Genomic DNA, 6022 nt, shown 5'->3' on the forward strand with positions numbered 1-6022 from the left:
GCGGGGAGTGGGGAGTGCATTAAAGGCTCCAATCATCGCGCATTTGGGGCGCGGAGCGCGGCGCGCTGATTTACTGCGGGGCCGCTCGCTCCTCCAGCCGCCGCGAGTCGGCGCGAGGAGATGCGGGGGCCCCGTGGGGGAGTGATGCGCGCGGGAGAGGGCAAGGTGGTGGTGGTGGTAGGGGGCACGTTAGCCGGGGTTTGGGGGGGGGTATGGGGAGTACGGGTAGCTGGGTAGCCGTGCTTGGGATAGAGAGGGGAGGGCGGGGGGGGGGGCAGACTCTGCACGGAGCGTCCGCGTCTCCGTCATCCGCGGGCCTCCGTGGGGGCTCACGGCCGTCTTTGTCTCGCGCCACGTCGTCAAGTGGCCGCCAATTAGCGCGGTAATGACCTGGGCGGATTAGGCAGGGGGGGCGCGCGGGGTCGCTTTGTGAGACGCACGCGCGGCGCGCGCCCCCGTGGACCTCGCTTAGCGGCTAAACGGGTCCCGCTGTGGATGGGGTCCCCAGGGCGCGCGGGGAGGGGGCTGAGATGGAGTGGCGGCGCGGGGGGGGGGGGGAGCGGGTGGCTGCTGCTGGCGGCGGCGGCGCGGGGGACAGTTCCTGTAATTACCCCGTGTCCGCTCTGATGACGCGCACGCGCATTCACGCACGCGCGGCCCCCACAGGGGGGGGGGGGGGAGGCGGTGGGGGGGGGGGGCTTAATTGCCTCGGGAAGCGGCGCGCGCCGTCCCGCCCCCCCGCGCTAAATCACCGCCGCTTTGTCTGCGTCTCTTCTCGGAGTCGTCTCTCCCCCCCCCCCACTCCCCTCGTCCCTCTGCGCTCCGCGCTCTCCCTTTTGTGACGCTCGCTTCATTAAAAAAAACCGGAGCCGAGGGGAGGGGGTGTGGGGAGTGAGGTATCGGGGGTTACGGTGGGGGGGGGGATGGTTGACGTGGGCGGTTAAAGAAGAAGAGGGGGGGGGGTGTCTGCTCGAGTGAATAGAAAGGGGGGGGGGGCGGTTCGAATTGTCAGTGGTGAGCGCGGGGCTCTAAGTGAGAGAGGAGGAGGGAGGGGGTGGAGGGGGGGAGGGGGCAGGCAGAGCAGCCCTAACGCGCGACAGTTAATAATGTGCGAATGATGCTGCTTGGGTTAATCCCCGGCCGGGCTCTGCGCGCCGCAGAATCAATATTTAATCAGAGCGCCAGAGTGTCGGCGCGCGCGTGCGCGTGAGACGCGGTGTGCGTCGACTCAGCCTCAAATGAGTAGCTGGTGCGGCGTGTAAACATCGCAACTGGGGAGACAAAGACGGCCGGGCGTGGGTTGGCTACCCATCGCCTTGTGTGTCGTGCCGGCCCTCATAGGTGCTCCCTAACAGCACTTGCCCTCACAGTCTGCTAAAGGCTATATGGGTGTATGTTGTCTTTGTGTGTGCGTGAGACGGGGTGTGCGTGCGTGGGTGTGCTTGTGCGAGTGACAGGGGTGCACGTGTGACAGGGGTGCACGTGTAATGGTAGGGTATGTGATGGGGAGTGTGTGTGTACGTGTGTGTACGTGTGTGTACGTGTGTGTACGTGTGTGTGTACGTGTGTGTGTACGTGTGTGTTGGTTCGGTGTGGGCCACCCACCCCCTCGCGTGCCGTTACTCGCTCACAGCTAACAGCACTTGCCCCAACAGTTTGAGAGAGAACGTGGTGTGTGAGATGACGTGGTGTGTGTGTGTGTGCAGTGTGTGTGACGGCTGTGAGCGCGTGTGCTGTCTGCACAGCGGGGTGCATCTGGCTGTCTTGTTACGGTGTGGATAATGCGGGTTGATGTGTTGATGTGGTGGGATGTTGATGTGTTGATGTGGTGGGGTGTTGAAGTGGTGGGATGTTGAAGTGATGATGTGGTGGGATGTTGAAGTGATGATGTTGATGTGTTGATGTGGTGGGATGTTGATGTGTTGATGTGGTGGGGTGTTGAAGTGGTGGGATGTTGATGTGTTGATGTGGTGGGATGTTGAAGTGATGATGTTGATGTGTTGATGTGGTGGGATGTTGATGTGGTGGGATGTTGAAGTGATGATGTGGTGGGATGTTGAAGTGATGATGTTGATGTGTTGATGTGGTGGGATGTTGAAATGATGATGTTGATGTGTTGATGTGGTGGGATGTTGATGTGGTGGGATGTTGAAGTGATGATGTGGTGGGATGTTCAAGTGATGATGTTGAAGTGATGATGTGGTGGGATGTTGATGTGTTGATGTGGTGGGATGTTGAAGTGATGATGTGTTAATGTGGTGGGATGTTGATGTGATGATGTTGATGTGTTGATGTGGTGGGATGTTGATGTGTTGATGTGGTGGGGTGTTGAAGTGGTGGGATGTTGAAGTGATGATGTGGTGGGATGTTGAAGTGATGATGTTGATGTGTTGATGTGGTGGGATGTTGATGTGTTGATGTGGTGGGGTGTTGAAGTGGTGGGATGTTGAAGTGATGATGTGGTGGGATGTTGAAGTGATGATGTTGATGTGTTGATGTGGTGGGATGTTGAAATGATGATGTTGATGTGTTGATGTGGTGGGATGTTGATGTGGTGGGATGTTGAAGTGATGATGTGGTGGGATGTTGAAGTGATGATGTTGAAGTGATGATGTGGTGGGATGTTGATGTGTTGATGTGGTGGGATGTTGAAGTGATGATGTGTTGATGTGGTGGGATGTTGATGTGATGATGTTGATGTGTTGATGTGGTGGGATGTTGATGTGTTGATGTGGTGGGGTGTTGAAGTGGTGGGATGTTGAAGTGATGATGTGGTGGGATGTTGAAGTGATGATGTTGATGTGTTGATGTGGTGGGATGTTGATGTGGTGGGATGTTGAAGTGATGATGTTGATGTGTTGATGTGGTGGGATGTTGATGTGGTGATGTTGAAGTGATGATGTGGTGGGATGTTGATGTGTTGATGTGGTGGGATGTTGAAGTGATGATGTGTTGATGTGGTGGGATGTTGATGTGATGATGTTGATGTGTTGATGTGGTGGGATGTTGATGTGTTGATGTGGTGGGGTGTTGAAGTGGTGGGATGTTGATGTGTTGATGTGGTGGGATGTTGAAGTGATGATGTTGATGTGTTGATGTGGTGGGATGTTGATGTGTTGATGTGGTGGGATGTTGAAGTGATGATGTGTTGATGTGGTGGGATGTTGATGTGATGATGTTGATGTGTTGATGTGGTGGGATGTTGATGTGTTGATGTGGTGGGGTGTTGAAGTGGTGGGATGTTGAAGTGATGATGTGGTGGGATGTTGAAGTGATGATGTTGATGTGTTGATGTGGTGGGATGTTGATGTGGTGGGATGTTGAAGTGATGATGTTGATGTGTTGATGTGGTGGGATGTTGATGTGGTGATGTTGAAGTGATGATGTGGTGGGATGTTGATGTGTTGATGTGGTGGGATGTTGAAGTGATGATGTGTTGATGTGGTGGGATGTTGATGTGATGATGTTGATGTGTTGATGTGGTGGGATGTTGATGTGTTGATGTGGTGGGGTGTTGAAGTGGTGGGATGTTGATGTGTTGATGTGGTGGGATGTTGAAGTGATGATGTTGATGTGTTGATGTGGTGGGATGTTGATGTGGTGGGATGTTGAAGTGATGATGTTGATGTGTTGATGTGGTGGGATGTTGATGTGGTGGGATGTTGAAGTGATGATGTGGTGGGATGTTGAAGTGATGATGTTGATGTGTTGATGTGGTGGGATGTTGAAGTGATGATGTTGATGTGTTGATGTGGTGGGATGTTGATGTGGTGGGATGTTGAAGTGATGATGTTGATGTGTTGATGTGGTGGGATGTTGATGTGGTGGGATGTTGAAGTGATGATGTGGTGGGATGTTGAAGTGATGATGTTGATGTGTTGATGTGGTGGGATGTTGAAGTGATGATGTTGATGTGTTGATGTGGTGGGATGTTGATGTGGTGGGATGTTGAAGTGATGATGTGGTGGGATGTTGAAGTGATGATGTTGATGTGTTGATGTGGTGGGATGTTGAAGTGATGATGTTGATGTGTTGATGTGGTGGGATGTTGATGTGGTGGGATGTTGAAGTGATGATGTGGTGGGATGTTGAAGTGATGATGTTGATGTGTTGATGTGGTGGGATGTTGATGTGTTGATGTGGTGGGATGTTGATGTGTTGATGTGGTGGGATGTTGATGTGGTGGGATGTTGATGTGGTGAGATGTTGATGTGTTGATGTGGTGGGATGTTGATGTGTTGATGTGGTGGGATGTTGATGTGTTGATGTGGTGGGATGTTGATGTGGTGGGATGTTGAAGTGTTGATGTGGTGGGATGTTGATGTGGTGGGATGTTGATGTGGTGAGATGTTGATGTGTTGATGTGGTGGGATGTTGATGTGTTGATATTGATGTGTTGATGTGGTGAGATGTTGATGTGGTGGGATGTTGAAGTGATGATGTTGATGTGTTGATGTGGTGGGATGTTGAAGTGATGATGTTGATGTGTTGATGTGGTGGGATGTTGAAGTGATGATGTTGATGTGTTGATGTGGTGGGATGTTGAAGTGTTGATGTTGTGGGATGTTGATGTGGTGGGTGGTTAGTTTCTGCGTGTGTGGTGGGGAGTGTCCACGCATTCGCGACCCCAGGTCTCCCTGTGAATGACGCTTCTACGTAGACACACACCGCCTCTCTTTCTCTGGATGTGTGAGGCCGTGTCCTTTATTTAGCCACGTGGCGAGACAAGACGCAAGACCTGCAACACACCAGAGGCTACGCAAAAATGTCTCCGTGTCTCCACGTCCCCGTGTCCCCGTGTCCCCGTGTCAAACTCTGCCCTCAGGCCCAGGATCGTCGACAGCCGCGTTTAACCCGGGGCCGCCTCCTCCTCCCGCACCCCCAGCCCCGCTCTCCACCCCTGGGGTAGGGGGGGGCTCGGGGGGGGGTGCATGGAGAATTTAAATCAATCAGGAGGCGCCCGCGGCACTGCGCGGAGTCTAAATCAGCGATTAACGCGCCCCCCCCCAACTCACCACCCATAGCCCCCCCCCCAAAACTCACACCACCCATAGCCCCCCCCCCGCGCCACCTGCCGATCCCCTTGTCCGCGCAGCGGGGGGCGTCTCGCCCATCAACCCCCCTCCCCGTCTCTCCCCCTGAACTCTTCCACCCTCCTCCCTGCTCCCGTCTCGAACTCTCGCACTCTCTCGCTCACCACCTCTCTCGCAGCTCTCCCCCTCCCCTCGATCCCTGACGTCACCGGCCTTAATAGGTGCTCGCTAACAGCCCACAGTGTGTTCAGGCTTAATGGGGGATCTCGTCTTTGTGTGTGTGGGGAGTGGCGGGGGGAGCGGCAGTGCATGGTTAGCCCGCTCGCGACACATGCGGCGACAAGAGTTTGATTCCCGCTCACGGCCAACACCAGTGACGAGTATCTGAATCAGTTCTGGGCATTCCCTCGGCCTGGTTCGACTCAGTCTCAGTAAGTGCCCGGTGCCTTTTGGGAGACAAAGGCGGCCGAGCATTGTCCTGGCCGTACCACCTCCTCGCGTGTCGTCCCGGCCTTCACACCAGCACTTGCCCAAGAGCTAGGAGGCTGTCCGGGGATCTTTGTCTTTGTAGGCGTGTGTGCTGCTCACCCCGGGGCTGGTGCCGCTGCTGCTGTTTTTGTTGTTCCGGCGAAGTCGTTTAAATCCTCGCGCCGTCGCCTCGGGCGAGGACCCCCCCCCCCACCTCCTTTCGCCCCCCCCCCTCCACCTCCTCCGTTAATCGCATCCACGCCAGCGCGCGTGCCAATCAATTAGCGGCACGGACACCCCCCACCCACCCCACCCACCCCACCCACCCCACCCAGACGACCCCACCCAGCCCACCCACCACCCAGCCCACCCAGCCCACCCCCACCGACCCCACCCAGCCCACCCACCACCCACCCCACCGCCCACCCCACCCAGCCCACCCCACCCAGCCCACCCAGCCTTCCTGCCCACACCCCCAAGGCACGGTGTGAGAGGGCAGAACGAAGCCTACGCGGTGTTCT

This window comes from Lampetra fluviatilis, chromosome 3 (assembly GCF_964198595.1).
Source record: "Lampetra fluviatilis chromosome 3, kcLamFluv1.1, whole genome shotgun sequence".
NCBI classification, from domain to species: domain Eukaryota; kingdom Metazoa; phylum Chordata; class Hyperoartia; order Petromyzontiformes; family Petromyzontidae; genus Lampetra; species Lampetra fluviatilis.